The 15,808-nt window shown below is 41.0% G+C and overlaps 1 protein-coding gene across 4 annotated transcripts in view; it reads left to right on the top strand.

Moving 5' to 3' along the window:
• TMEM67 (transmembrane protein 67) overlaps positions 1 to 14,170 on the top strand; it is an 84,451-nt gene extending 70,281 nt beyond the window's left edge. For 2 of the 4 annotated variants that reach the window (XR_004260138.1, XR_004260137.1), the window contains one exon: positions 12,339 to 14,170. The gene's annotated coding sequence lies outside the window, so the exon portion shown is untranslated. The remainder of the gene's footprint in view (positions 1 to 12,338) is intronic. The other 2 variants (XR_004260142.1, XR_004260141.1) reach the window with 2 other exon arrangements.
• The last annotated feature ends 1,638 nt before the right edge of the window (positions 14,171 to 15,808 follow it).

Genomic DNA, 15,808 nt, shown 5'->3' with positions numbered 1-15,808 from the left:
ACAAAAGTATCATTAGTCAAGTGTTTAGTTATCTTTATTATAACAAACACTTCATGTTATATTTGTTAACACTAGTTGTTTTTATGGCTCTTCATTTTATAGCATATTGGAGTCTCATGTAACGTGTATATTACATTTATGCCTATTTTAAATTAGAAATTAAGAATAACTTTACAATTTGAGGTAATTATATTAGTTAATACTTATCTTTGCTTTTATGACATGCAGTTGGCTCTATTCATGGCTTATGTGATGCTGAGTTATTGGTCAGGTCTTATAATCATTGTCCTAGGAGGAGAATAGGCTCTACTTTGTACACCTGTCACAGTTTCCAGGCATGCCTGCATTCCATTCAAGGGCAGAAATAGGCATAATTTTCTTCTTCCTGTAAGGATTTGTCATCTTATGTCCCAGATGGACAGAATGAGCTGCTTTCATAAGCTCTCTCACTCAAGCCTTTCCTCAAAATCAGATTTCTTTTATCAGTGCTCTGTGTGTGTGGATCTTTTCACTAATGAGCCGTGTTCACTTCCCAAACACACTTGCCACAGCACCTCCACTTCTGCTCACTGGGTCTACTGCTCTATCTCCCTCTGAGCATGGCCACATCCCTCAAATGCAGCCAGGGGCCTCTTCTCCCTGCGATCGTGTAGGCTTAGAGCTGCTTGGCTCCTCAGTTCCTCTACGGTTCCCATAAGAAATGCAGTCTCACCAAGCATTCTGTGAAAATTTTTTTTAACTTTCTGGGGATTCAGGAGGCCCCATCATGGAACAGCACAACATCTCCTCTCTCCCTTTCTTCCTCTCTCTTTCTCTCCCCTTTTCTTCGTGGTATTTTTTGTATATAGTGGGTGAGACTGAGCCAGGAACTGTGGGTGAAAACATATATATACAACAATCAACACACAAAATTTCTGTGACCAAATGTGTGGGAGTTTCTCTCCACACCAAACAAGCAATCATTTCTGTAGCAGATACCAACCTGGCGCCCCCCCAACTCAATTTTGACACTATCTATCTGGAGATAGTGCCAGATCCCACAGGGTGAGGGCTCATTCTCCAAGATGGTCCCCTCTCCCAGATACCAGTCACATGTCAGGGACTCCAGAAGTTCTGATGGACCAGCTTCAGTTTGGGGTTGCTACAACCACTCTTTAAGTTGGGTTAATTTGCTAGAGTAGTTCACAAAACTCAGGGAAACACATTAACCAGTTTGTTATAAAGGATATTACAAAGGATACAGTTGGAGAGATGGGTAGGGCGAGGTATGCAGGAAGGGTACAGGGCTTCCACGGGCTTTCCACCCTCCAGGAATCTCATTTGTGCAGGCATTTGGAAGCTCCCTGAATGCTGTCCTCTTGGGCCTTTTATAGAGACATCCTCAGATAAGCATGATTGACAGTATGTAGAAATGTGTTTGGACAAAAAGGATATGATCTAATGCTAATAGACTGAGTGGGGAGACCCAGCAAGGCCTGTCCAGATTCTTCTTGGCTTCTCTGTGCAGTGCTCCTTCCTCCAGGATATGGGGCAGGACCCCTTCTGAAATGGGGGTCTTATGGCCTACAATCAAACAAGGTAGCTCAGGGACTTTATGGTCAGTCATGTCTTCTAAGGCTTGGTAGGATATTCAAACATGCCACAGCTTTCTCTCCCAGCACACAGATTATGGCCATAGGTCTTCCCATGACAAGGTGAGGGGGAAATCAAGTGAGGGTTTCTGGGAGTTTTCTCTTTCCCTTTATTTGGGGGGCATAGTGCCTGCTGGGAGTAGAGGACAGATTTGGACACCTTCAACTGGCTGAATCCTGGGAGGGGAAAAGGACATCTCTGGTCTTCTAGCCGGAAGAGCCCTCTGGGTCATCCAGTCCAGCTTCTAGAAGGCTTGAGAACCAGCATTGTATGTTTGTGGTCTCTTGTCAGGGTAAGTGATAGGAGGGCCTACTCAACACCCCCAAGACTCCTCAGCCAGTGCCCTCCCACTACACCGCCTCCGGGAATGTAGGAGAGAGAAGCCACAGGGGATTCTTTTCCAAACCCAAGCAAGGAAAATCAGAGAGAAGCAAGTCAAATGCCATAATCTTCTCTCTGCAAAATTGACTAAGCAAAATTATGAGTAGGTCAAGAATGATCTTTCTACTGATTGATGAACTTGAATCTGTTCCTCTAGCATTTGATTTATTCAAGTAATAAAATATTTACATGCTCTGTTTTTTTCTTTACAATAAACAGATGCGTTTCTCCATAAAATCCTAAATAACTGTGCTTTTGAATTGAGTATCACCCTTTATGGGTGATTTTTAAATGTATATTCAAATGACTATAACTTAGCCTTTTAAAAAGTGTTTATTGATAAGGATTATAGTGAAGCCTCTTGATAGAGAATGAGGGTGACATCTTTATAGGTTCCTGTACCTTTCTCCTTCATCAGCAGTGACTCAAAAACTCTCTATACAGAAGGAGGAGCTCAGTGAGAACAGTCTGGAAACTGGGGCTAAAGGTCTTGTCTCAAAGTCTGCTTTGCTTTGAAGCACACTGTTTTTACTTAGACTGTAGGCTACTTGGGTTGGGGGGTAGATCCAGTGGAGGCTACAGGAAAGAGCTTAAACCATTTGCATTGATACAGCCACCCCTCATTTTAGCACTGCAACTCCACCATCTCTACTTTACCTACAGAACAATTTAGTTATCTTCTAGAACCTCCTCTTTCCAGAATATGCCTTGGAGAAATCACTTTCTACAATCAAACCCCCCTTTAGGTATTTCTCAAACGAAACAGCACACTTCTTTCTGCCGCCTTCCAAAATGTGAAAGCAACTTCAGAGATTTCTTTTTAAAATAGCAGCTGGGCTGGATGCAGTGGCTTATGCCTGTAATCCCAGCATTTTGGGAGGCCAAGGTATGGAGCTCACTTGAGGTCAGGAGTTCGAGACCAGCCTGACCAATATGGTGAAACCCCATCTCTACTAAAAATACAAAAATTAGCTGGCGTGGTGGCAGTACCTGTAATCCCAGCTACTTGGGAGGCTGAGGCAGGAGAATTACTTGAACCCAGGAGGCAGAGGTTGCAGAGAGCAGAGATTGTGCCAGTGTACTCCAGCCTGGGCGCAGAGCAAGACTCCATCTCAAAAAATGAATAAATAAAAATTTTAAAAATTTAATCAGATAGCACTTGATCCATTTCTGTAAAACTTATAAAATATGTGAGACAAAGCAGCAAACGTAAGAAGCCATATTTGTTCATTTCTTCCTGTCAACACAATTTCAGAAAGTCCCTGACTCTGTGGGACATGCAGCTCTCTGGAAGGATGCTTTGAAGACAAAACAGAAGAGAGTACATAGCCGCCATGTGTCTTGCCTGAGTCACTATACTCCTTAAAAGATAAATGACCTGGTTCTTGTCTTGTCCTACACGTAAGAGAACGTCAGATGGGGTTAGTGATTATGCCTCTCTAATTTTTAACCAGATGTACTCTTACACCGAAACCTTGATGTGATTCTGCTTTAATGTAACTTCTGAGAACGTTTGATGTGATTTTGCATGTACTGAACCCTCACCAACTGCATGTAAGCTGTGGGATGAAAAACTGTGTCAGAGCCAAGAGACTGCTCCCAGGCTGTAGGCCTTGGTCCATAGTCCTCAGGAAGACTTCTAAATAAAGCTAGCTTTAATCATTTAAAAGCCTGATGCTTTTCCTTTAGGCAACAAATGAAAATTATTACTATTCAAAGAGTGTTTGGTCTTCACTCTGTTTTTAGGATGTTGCCAAGTTTTACGATGGGGAGGAAATTCCGAAATCATAGATATTAGGCGACAGTAGCAATAAGTAGCTTACCTCATTCATTTGAGGTTCAGAAAACTGAGGCCCAAAGCAGTTTTGTGGTACATTCAAGGTCACTGGCAAGCCCCTTAGTGGAGAGCTAGCACTGAAGTCTCCTCAGGACAGCTATAGCCAGGCTGAGAATAGTTTAACGGAGAAATGACCTAATTTAGGTGGTTCACCTGGCTTGTCAAGTACAACAAGTATGGCACAGAATTCTTCGAAACAGGACTTAATGGTTTAAAGCATATACAAATGACATGCTTAGGTATGCAAAAATATGTGCATACATATTAGTTGTATTGGTGAAACCTATCTGCCAATAGAGAAATTTATGTCATACTGTCAAAAGATAGTGCTTCCTGAATTACAATTCAAACTGTTACAGAAAAATGCAAGTAAAATCTCATGTAAGTAAAAAATGTGAGTCCTAGAGTCCTATCTGGACTTCAGTGTTTTTGTTATTTGTTTTGTTTTGTTTGAAATAGCATCTCGCTCTGTTGCCCATGCCCAGGATTAAGTGCAGTGGTGCAGTCACAGTTCACTGCAGCCTTAACCTCCCAGGCTCAAGTGATCCTCCCATCTCAGCCTCCCAAGTAGCTAGGACTACAGGTGCATGCTACCATGCCTGGACAGACTTCAATGTTGAACCTATTTTTACCCCGCAATAATTGCCTATATCTCTTTTACATAATTAGGACACTTGAGGGTGGGCATTGTGGCTTATGCCTGTAATCCCAGCACTTTGGGCAGCTGAAGCAGGCGGATCATGAGGTCAGGAGTTCAAGACCAGCCTGGCAAACATGGTGAAACCCTGTCTCTACTAAAATACAAAAATTAGGTAAGTGTGGTGGTGGGTGCCTGTATTCCCAGCTACTCAGGGGGTTGAGGCAGAGAATCACTTGAACCTGAGAGTCAGAGGTTGCCGTGAGCCAAGATTGTGCCACTGTACTCCAGCCTGGGTGAAGAAGTGAGACTCTGTCTCAAAAAAAATAATAATAATAATTAGGACACTTGGTAATATAGAATGCTTAGGTCACTGCTCTATGTCCCTAAAGCATACTTAAGTATTTTTTTCTGATTATGAAAAGAGTATGTATTCATTTCATTGTAGAAATTTTTTAAACTACAGAAAACATAAAGAAAAGAAAGCAAAAACTATCTGTAATTCCATCATTAGAGATAACCACAGATTACATTTTGGTTTTAGCATATTTCCCTAAGACATATTTCTTTGCATTATAAATAACATATAGCATATTTATGCTTTTTTCCATATGGGGGTTACCATGTATACTATACACATTATTTTATAGCCTGCTCTTTTTAAGCACCACAACATAAGTATATCTCCCTGTAATTAAGCATTCTTCAGAAGTGGGTTTTAAAGATACTGTGATTTTAAAAAATGGTTTCTTCCTAAAGAAGTACACACTAGGGCTAAGTTCATTTACTGAGCCCTTGAACTACTTATGATGACCTTTGAGAGATCGCTCAAGGTCAAGCCCAAGCCCTCTTTAACATGGTTTCATGATCTACTTCTCGGGCTTCTTTACTCCTCATTGCTCCATCATGCTCAAACCCTAAGTGCAACAGATATCAGAATGAATTCCTGGAATAAAGCAGTCAGTCATTCATTGAGCCAGTCTGTTTGTCTGCCCTCCTGCACTCTTTCCTTGAGGTCTGCAAGCCTGCCCTGGTCTCTCTGGAAAGCTCTCTCTTATTGCAGCTGCCTTACTCCTTACTCATCTTTTAGCTGTTAGCCTGGACATCCCTCCTCGGGAAGCCTTTCCAGATCCCTCATGACCGGGTCAGGTGTCCCTTTCTTAGGTCCCCACAGCCTCCTCACTTCCCTATTCATAGCAGACACAGAAGGCAGACAAAAGAACTTGTTAGGACAGGGACTGTAACTGCCTAGTGTGTTCACAAAATTGTATCCCCAGTACCGACAACAGTATGTGGACATATTGTATGTTTATTTATTTACTTATTTTTTGTTACGTATTTCCCCATGAGAATAAAAGCACCATGAGTCAGAGTCTTGTCTGTCTTATTAGCTACTGAATCTAACGCCAGTACCTAGAATGCTGTTAACACCTTAAAGTATACTGTTAGTCTGTTCTCACACGGCTATAAATACCTGATACTGGGTAATTTATAAAGAAAAGAGGTTTAATTGGCTCATGGGTCTGCAGGCTGTACAGGAAGCATGATGCTGGCAGCTGCTTGGCTTCCTAGGGAGGCCTCAGGAAACTTACAATCATGGTGGAAGGCAAAGAGGAAGCAGGTGAAAAGAAGGAATAGAAAAGCAACAGAAAAGAAGGACGGTGCGAGACACTTTTGAACAACCAGATCTCATGAGAACTCACTCACTGTCACGAGAACAGCACCAAGAGGATGGTGCTAAATCATTCATGAGAAACCACCCCCGTGCTCCAATCACCTCCCACCAGGCCTCACTTCCCACTCTGGGGATTACAGTTTGACAGGAGATTTGGGTGGTGACACAGATTGAAACTATATCACCATTCCATATTTTTTTCTGTTTGTGGCTGTACATATATATGCATGTATGTATTATATTTTACAGAAATGAGATAACTTTACATACATTTTTTGTAACCTGCTTTTTTCACTCAACTATATATTGTAAATATGATTTCATGTTAGTAAAAGTCTTCTGTAAACATTTTCTTCAATCCATCTTTCATTGTTGGACCTTTAAATTATTTTCTGTCATAAACTTTAAAATATATCCTAACCATTTAGAAGAATCATCAGTACAGCCTATGGGCAGACGGAAGACTTTCTGTTTGATGCATACACACATGGGGATTAGAAGGTGGCACAAAAGAGCTTTCCTTGCCCCTGGTCTCCTTGGTGTTCTGGAACCTGCCCCTCTGATGGGGTCTGGAAGTAGATCCAACCTGGCCTCCTTTCTTCCTCTCCCACCTTCTAGCTTTTTACTGCTCAGATTGTAAGATGCTCAGTTTCCTCTGGTTTGTCCTGAAATGGAGCTGGGGAAGGGATAAAGGAAAGTGGCCTTTACCTTCCACCTGCCTGGTTCAGCCTCAGAGAGGAGTGATTAGATGTTTCTTCTCTATTGTGTATCCAGCCACACAATTTTTACAGAACACTAGCCCTAAATATCTGTCCTTGCTTGTTTGGGAAATGGTACTTCATTTAATTTGCAACATTCAAAGAGCTTCTTTTCTAATCAAAATGCTGAGAACCAGCATTTAGCTAAAGCTTTGCATCTATTTTCAATTACATTTTTAGGAGAACATTTGAAAAGAGTAAGTTCTGGCTTAGAGGTTGTATGCATTTTTATTTATTTATTTTGTTTTAATGAGAACAATTTTGTTTATTTTTAAAATTTGTGAGTACACAGTAGGTGTATATGTTTATGGAGTACATGAGATGTTTTGACACAGGCATGCAATGTGAAATAAGCACATAATGGAGAATGGGGTATCTATCCCCCAAGCATTTATTCCCTAAGTTACAAACAATCCAATTATAGTCTTTAAGTCATTTTAAAATGTACAATTAAGCTATTATTGACTACAGTCACCCTACTGTGCTATCGAATAATAGGTCTTATTCTTTCTTTTTTTGAGATGAAGTCTTGCTCTGTCGGCCAGGTTGGAGTGCAATGGCCAATCTCAGCTCACTACCTCCACCTCCTGGGTTCAAGCAATTCTCCTGCCTCAGCCTTCCAAGTAGCTGGGATTACAGGCATGCGCTACCACACCGGGTTAATTCTTTGTATTTTTAGTAGAGATGGGGTTTCTCCATGTTGATCAAGCTGGTCTCGAACTCCTGACCTCAGGTGACCTGCCCACCTTGGCCTCCCAAAGTGCTGAAATTACAGGCGTGAGCTACCATGCCCAGCCTTATTCATTCTTTTTAACTATTTTTTGTATCTATTAACCATCCCCACCTCCCTCCTAGCTCCCACTCTCCTTCCCAGCCTCTGGTAACCATCCTGCTACTCTTTAGTCCATGAGTTTAATTATTCTGATTTTTAGATCCCACAGATAAGTGAGAATATATGATGTTTGCTTTTCTGTGCCTGGCTTATTTCATTTAACAAAATGATCTTCTGTTCCATCCATGTTGTTGCAAATGACTGCATCTCATTCATTTTTTTTTTTTTTTTGGGGATGGAGGTTTGCTCTTGTTACCCAGGCTGGAGTGCAATGGTGCGATCTCGGCTCACTGCAACCTCTGCCTCCTGGGTTCAGGCAATTCTCTTGCTTCAGCCTCCTGAGTAGCTGGGATTACAGGCACGGGCCACCATGCCCAGCTAATTTTTTGTATTTTTAGTAGAGACGGGGTTTCACCGTGTTGACCAGGATGGTCTCAATCTCTTGACCTCGTAATCCACCCGCCTCGGCCTCCCAAAGTGCTGGGATTACAGGCTTGAGCCACCGCGCCCGGCCCATCTCATTCTTTTTTATGGCTGAATAGTACTCCATTGTGTATATGTACCACATTTTCTTTATCCATTCATCTGTCAGTAGATACTTAGTTTGCTTCCAAATCTTAGCTATCGTAAACAATACTGCAACAAACATAGTAGTGTAGATATCTCACTAATATACTGATTTTCTTTCTTTTGAGTATACACCCAGCAGTGGGATTGCTGGATCATGATGGTAGCTCAACTAGTTTTTTGAGGTGCTTCCAAATTGTTCTTCATAGTGGTTGTACTAATTTACATTTCCACCAAGGGTATACAGGGTTCCCTTCTCTCTACATTCTTGCCAGCATTTTTTCCTGCCTGTCTTTTGAATAGAAGTCATTTTAGCTGATATCTCGTTGCTATCAATGATGATATCTCATTGTAGTTTAGATTTGCATTTCCCTAACAATCAATTATATTGAGCAGCTTTTCATGTGCCTGTTTGCCATTTGTATGTCTTCTTTTGAGAAATGTCTATTCAAATATTTTGTCCATCTTTTGTTCAGATTATTAGATTTTTTTTCCTATAGAGTTATTTGAGCTTCTTGTATATTCTGGTTATTAACCTCTTGTCAGATGAGTAATCAGAAGCTTTTTTTTTTTTTTTTTTTTGAGACGGAGTCTCACTCTGTCGCCCAGGCTGGAGTGCAGTAGCATGATCTCGGTTCACTGCAATCTCCATCTCCTGGGTTCAAGCGATTTCTGGCTAATTCTTGTATTTTCAGTAAAGACAGAGTTTCGCCATGTTGGCCAGGCTGGTCTTGAACTCCTGCCCAAGTGATCTGCCCACCTTGGTCTCCCAAAGTGCTGGGATTACAGGCATGAGCCACCACACCCAGCTGTTATATGCATTTTTAAGTCTCATGAATACATACTGTCAAATTGCCTTCCATGAAAATTGCACCGAATCGGCTGGGCCCAGTGGCTTATGCCTATAATCCCAACACTTTCTGAGGCCGAGGCAGGTGGATCACCTGAGGTCAAGAGTTCGAGACCAGCATCACCAACATGGAGAACCCCAGTCTCTACTAAAAATACAACGTTAGGAGAAGTAGCAAAGGAGAAAAGACTTACAGAGTGCCTACGTAAATTGGTTATGAGTGACATATAAACTGGGAACAACAAACCGTAGCAAACTGCGGGAGGCCTCTGGGGAGGCAAACTTCGCCACTCATGTTTTGGTGCAGGGTGAGCTAGGCTCTGTTACCATAAACATTGTGCTCAAGGACGTAAAACCCTTTCACAGCACTAAGGCGTAACCAGACTTGTAGTCTCCTTGTAAGGCCGGAGTTCCACCAGCTGCACATAGATGATAAGCTAAAGATAACTACATATTCTTGTTTTGTGAAACTCCCAAACCGCCGCTGCTATCAGTCTTTAGAATGACGCACCAGTTCTGGCTCACTGATTCAGTTCTGGCTCACTGATTCACCCCCACCATCACATCACCCTCTCCCCACCATCACTCCACCGCCTACTCTATAGATCAAAGTGATTGTAACCAACAAATACTGTAGGATATCAGAGCTCGATGCCTTCGCTGCCTCCATTACAAGTGATAGCCCCCGGTCCTACTTTTTGCATTCTTAATCTGTCTTTTTCTCATTCCTTTGTCACCACCAAACTTGGGATACCCACGGGTGATGTGGGGGCTGATTCCTTGCATACAAAACTTAGCCAGGTGTGGTGGTGCATGCCTGTAATGCTAGCTATTCGGGAGCCTGAGGCAGGAGAATCACTTGAACCCAGGAGGTAGAGGTTGCGGTAAGCCGAGATCACGCCATTGCACTCCAGCCTGGGTAACAAGAGTTAAACTCCATCTCAAAAAAAGAAAATAAAATCGCACCAAATTACATTTCCACCAGTGGTGTACAATAATGCCTCACAACACCAGGGATAATCATGTTTTGGTAGGCAATTTGTGGTATCTCATTGTTTCATTAATATGCATTTCCCTAAACCATACGTTTTTAGGTAATAGATATAAAGTGGTATCTCGTTGTTGCATTAATTTGCATTTTTCTAAGTTTCCCCCTTTTGGAAAGTACATTTTTCTTTTTAGTAAACCAATAAACCAATAGAATTTTAAAAATTTTCCTTTGTTAATTTTGAGATCATGAGACAAAAAGACACCAGAGTTTTTAGTCATATCTCACAACCACACACTGAGGCAGTGGAGTTAAAAAGAAGGTGCTCATCTAAGCAACCTTACTGTTTTACAGATTTAAAAAATAGGGGCTGGGCGCGGTGGCTCACGCCTGTAATCCCAGCACTTTGGGAGGCCGAGGCGGATGGATCACAGGGTCAAGAGATTGAGACCATCCTGGCCAACATGGTGAAACCCTGTCTCTACTAAAAATACAAAAATTAGCTGGGCGTGGTGGCATGCACCTGTAGTCCCAGCTACTCGGGAGGCTGAGGCAAGAGAATCGCTTGAACCCAGGAGGCAGGAGGCAGAAATTGCAGTGAGTCAATATGGTGCCACTGCACTCCAGCTTGGCAACAGAGCGAGACTCCGTCTCAAGTAAATAAATAAATAAATAAAAATAAGACCCAGTCATTAAAGAAAAATGTATTAATGAAAGCTGTGATGGTTTAATCAAACAAAATGAGGTTGTTTTGTAGCTACAAAAATTTCTGTGTATTTCAATTTAGGCAATATTATGTAGCATATACTATACTTCGAAAAAGTTACTCAACAAAGTGCTGCAAGAAAACCCAACAAACTCCTTTTAAGGAATCTATGTACAGGAGTAAGGGATTAATATCAACAAAGTGCTTGATGAAAAGCAAAGGGTTAACAATAGAAATGAATAGAATGAAACTAAATTAATGAGGACAGTTGATGACACAGTCAAATTTATAGAAACTTGTCAGCACACAATGGAAAATAATCTTTTAAAACTATTTTAGAGGTGAGGTTTTTACAAAATTATTCTGGTGGGGAAAAAAGTAAAACTTCATATATGACCACAGTTATACGTGTTTGGACAACAGCAGTTTCAGAAGATTGTGCTATCAGATACCTCTATATGGGGAAAGAATAGTCTATTCAATCAACAAGCACTCACTTATTCTAAACCTAGTGCTAAGAAGGATCTACCAAGATCAAAGGCAAGGTCTTTCTGTCCTGGAAGAGTTCAGTTTAATGAACGAGAAAGACAAAGATATAACATGAAACAGTATGATAAGAGCTATGATCATCCCATCTGAACGATTGTTGATCAGTCCCTGGGAGTTGTCAGCTCCAGGAAAGCTAGAAACAGGACAGACTGAGGTCAGATGCCAGAGACAGCAGGGCCAAGATGCCAAAGCCTTGCTCAGGAGCACAGCACTGGCATGGAGCTGAGGTCAGATAGCTGCCATGACACTGGGGCCAGGCAGCTGGCTGGAAAGTGGAGCCAGGGCAAGCCTGGGGGACACATCTGAAGTCAGAAATGGCAGGGGAAGGGGGAGATGGGAAGCCGAAAGCAGGAGACCAGCAAGAGTTTGAGTGAAGAACATTCTGTTGTGTGGGGACTTTCTCAAGGCCCTATTCACCAGCCCCAGGCAACAATCCACTGCTGACTTGGTGGGAGGTTATATTCTCCGACCAAGTATCTAACTGTAGGGTTGGTATAAAGTGGCCGGGGAGTCATCAACCTGAATTTTTGAGGCTTCAAAGAAGAAATAGCAGAGAATGTGTTCTGCTCTGCTTGAAGGGTGGAAGACGGAAAGGAAATGGTACAGGATGAGACTGATAAATTGGTACCAACAACCAACATTCATTGAGCACTTTCTCTGGGACAGGCCAAGTGTGAAGGGCTTCACACGCACAACCTTGTTTAAGCCCCACAACAACCTTGTAGGATAAACCTATTATTAGCCGGACTTCATAGATGAAGAAACTAAGAAACTTTGCAGATTACAGAGTTTACGTAATTTTTCTTAGGTTTTACGCTATAATGTGAGTTCTAACTCCAGAACTCTATTAACTACTAAATATGCTCTGTGGGGCATGACTATAAAGAGGCTTTCTCAGACTAAAAGTTCTGCACTTCCTCTTTTAGGCATGGTGATGCCTGTTTGGAGGCATGGCCAAATGTCATCAGCGTAAACTTTACAGTCTTTGGACCTGGGTTCGAAGAACAGTTCTATAACTTGGTGAGATTTCTTGTTCAAGGTAATCTTAGGCATCATTTTCCTGTTCTGAATTAAGAATAATAACAATGTCTTTTTGCTGGAATGTTGTGAGACTTAAATATGACAATGTACATGGAAGCATCGGTTGACTACAAAGCTAAACGTAAATATTAACTGTTAGGCATTCTACTGTATTTTAGATAAACCATCAAGGCAGCCACGAAGCAGAGTGACTTGAGAGCCATCTGGAGACTATTTTAATGATCCAGATGAAGGATGATGACAAGGGCCTATGCCAAGGCAGTGGCAGTGAGGATGGAGAGAAAGGACATATTTATAGGATATTTAGGTCACTTTACAAAACAGAACCGAATGACAGATTGGATACAGTGAGGGAGAGGAAAGGGGGTCAGAATGATTCAGAATTTTATGTTGAGTAATCGAGTGGATGGTGATGTTATTAATTACTCATCGCGAAAGAAGAGTAGGCAGAATAATATGTTCTATTTCAGGAATATTGTGACGAGGTGTGTATGAGACATCCAGTAAGCAGAGATGTGAAATATGAGTGGGACTATGGGGGCGAGGGGGGGCTCAGAAAAGAGATGTGCCATAGATTCAGATTTGGACCCCACTGGGATTTGTGAGACTAAAACTCTGAGAATAGAGGTCATGTCCAGGTAAGACATAAGGCAATGGTTTGTACCCCTTTAAAGCCAAGGAAACTTTCCACTCACACACACAAAAAAGAAATGTTTACGCTAAAACCCAGTTTGCAAAACAACTCAAAATGAAGCTTTTCTGGTTATATCCAGAGTGAGTTTCCTGGAGCCAACTTCTTGAGACAGCCTCTGAACACGTTTCACTGAGCCCAGTTTGAGAACCACCTACATGGAGAAGAGAAGTGTGTGAGTTAACCACTAAATGGAGTCTGAAAGAAAGCAGCTTATGCAAAATCAGACTGGAATTTTAGTTTTAGATTTTTTGTGAAAAGCTTTTTTGAAACTTTAATGATGTTCGAAGCTTCACCCAGTTATTTGCAGTACTAATACTCATTCTGGCCTGCTCTTACAGATCTGTGACTTTATTTCAATGTCTGTGTGTGTCCACCAGAAGCCGCAGGGCCATTCAAATAAAGAAAGTTGGCTGAGTTTCCAAGTCTCTCTTTCCAAGGTCATGCACGTTGGTTTTCCTCTTTATCAGCAGAGGCTTATCTTATATACATCTGCTGGGTCATTCGTGCTAAGATCATCATGTTTGTCCCAATTACCATGATTCTTACGTGATCTCTAAACTAGATAAATGCTCATCCACTCAAGCAGTTGTTTAATAAAAGTAATCTTAAATATTTAACTTGTAAACTTTTTAAAAAGTCGAATTGTCCTTTTGATTTGGGTAGCCAAAGACAAACAAAAAGATTAAAAAAAAAAAAGAAATTAAAAAAAAGAAAAAAAAAAGTCCAATTGGTGAAACCTTTTCTCTAAATTAAATTAATCGAGTCTGCTTATTATTTCAACACAGTCGAGGGTTTAATTTTAAATCCACTAAGGGCATTTTGACTTGGTTATTAAATCAGAAAGACCTAATCATATGATAAAGAAAGATAACAGGAGCAAGAAAAAGAGGGGAGCAGAGGGGGGTCAAAAGAGAGAAGCAAGGACATCGCGTGATGTATTATATTAAGAGCTACTTTAAAAACAAAAACAATAGCACTCTAACATATCAGGGATCTAAACAATAAAAATTTATTTCTCAAAGTTCAACATTGTGGATATTTATGACTGGCATGTGATTGTTCATTTTGTAACTTGGGTACCCTTTTAGAGCCTCTTCATCTTTGTCTGGGTCCTTTGCCACTCAGCGAGTGGATTGTGGACAAGAAGACTGCATGTGAGAGGTTTCTACGGTCCAGGCTGAAGGTGGGCGCATCACTTCTGTGCACGTTTCTTCAGCCAGAATGAGTCGCAAAGCCATGCTTATCTGCAAGGGGAGTTGAGAAATGTCACCTAGTCATGTGCCCAGAGGTAAGCAGAAGTGGAGAAAGTGAGCAGCAGCTACTCTTTGGTACAGATTAAACAAAAAGTGCCTATGCACATGTTTTGTAAAAATTAGGAAAAATGAATCCCTGGTACATAAAAATTTTCAGTCTGGCTCTTCTTATATGGAAACCTTAGTCCAAAGTCCTGAGAGAGGCGCATGTTGAATACTCCCAGCCCTGTTGCAGATATCAGTTAATTCCTAAATGGGAAGGAATTACTGTGTTTTTCAGATGTACCAAAGAAACTGTTCATCTATCTTATAGACAAGATCCAATTCTTAAAACATTAAGAAAATATTTTATTTCAGATAGTGAAACAAAATGTATTTGTGTTTGATGCAGCTGGGCATTATTATATAAACTTTTCCTTTACAAACTTCTCATAAAAACTTGTTCACATTCTTACCCCAAAAAAAGTTTTCAAAAAGCTAAACACATACCCACTGAGTCATAGAATAATTGGAATTCTGACAGGAAGATAACTGTAAAGCAGTTCTTTAAAGAGGAGTAGCACTTTGCTTTATTTAAACTCCACAAAGTAGGTAAGCGTTTTATGGGTCGTGGATTTTCTAATTCAAGGTGTTATGCAATACACAGCTCGGCTTTGAATGGTTTCCTCCTTTGTTCTTCTTGCACGCACATGCCATTTGGTGACATCCTGAGGTCCAGGAGGCTATTGGATTAGACCTTCTGAAAAAGAAAGGTTATTTTACGCCATGTATAAGAAAAAGCTTTGATGATTCACAGAATTAAAGCTTTTCACTTCCCAGCAGGGGAGATTTCCCAGCCAATATGTTGAAAGGAAAGAGCCTTTATTAAAACTTGCTCCCTGATAGAACCAAAGATCCCAGCTGGCTTTCTCAGGAGGCACAGAGCATTATGCCGATATTGATTAGACAACTTTTAAACAGCACCAGTAGACAAAAGACATTTTCAGTCTCCAAAAAAAAGAAATGGAATGAGTGCCAAGTCCGCATTTTATGGAGAGTATAAGGCTTGTTCCAACAAATGTTTTCTCATTGTGGAGTAATGCTTGAGGAAGCACACATCAGTTTTATGCCCCTTCATAATTTGTCCTGTACCACTGGTTCAACCTGTTGAGGCATGTCTGATAAGAAAAATCTTGCCTCAAATTTTTTTTTGGCTTTAGAAAACATAGGTTAATTGCACTTGACTTAGCTGCGAGTAACAGTAGGGTCTTCCATCTCTTTCTTGTCACCTTTTTAATGACACTCCATGTTTTTGCTTCATTTGCTTGAAGAGAGCCCTGAAACAGTGTGTACTGGTTTGTAATCGGCATCAGACTTGATTACTTAGTACTTTGTAAATAGCTTTAAACTCAATAAAAGAAGCTCTTCG

Source organism: Sapajus apella, unplaced genomic scaffold, assembly GCF_009761245.1.
Source record: "Sapajus apella isolate SASKATOON/1434 unplaced genomic scaffold, GSC_monkey_1.0 scaffold3, whole genome shotgun sequence".
In the NCBI taxonomy this organism is placed as follows: domain Eukaryota; kingdom Metazoa; phylum Chordata; class Mammalia; order Primates; family Cebidae; genus Sapajus; species Sapajus apella.
This window is presented reverse-complemented; position numbering and strand designations above follow the sequence as displayed.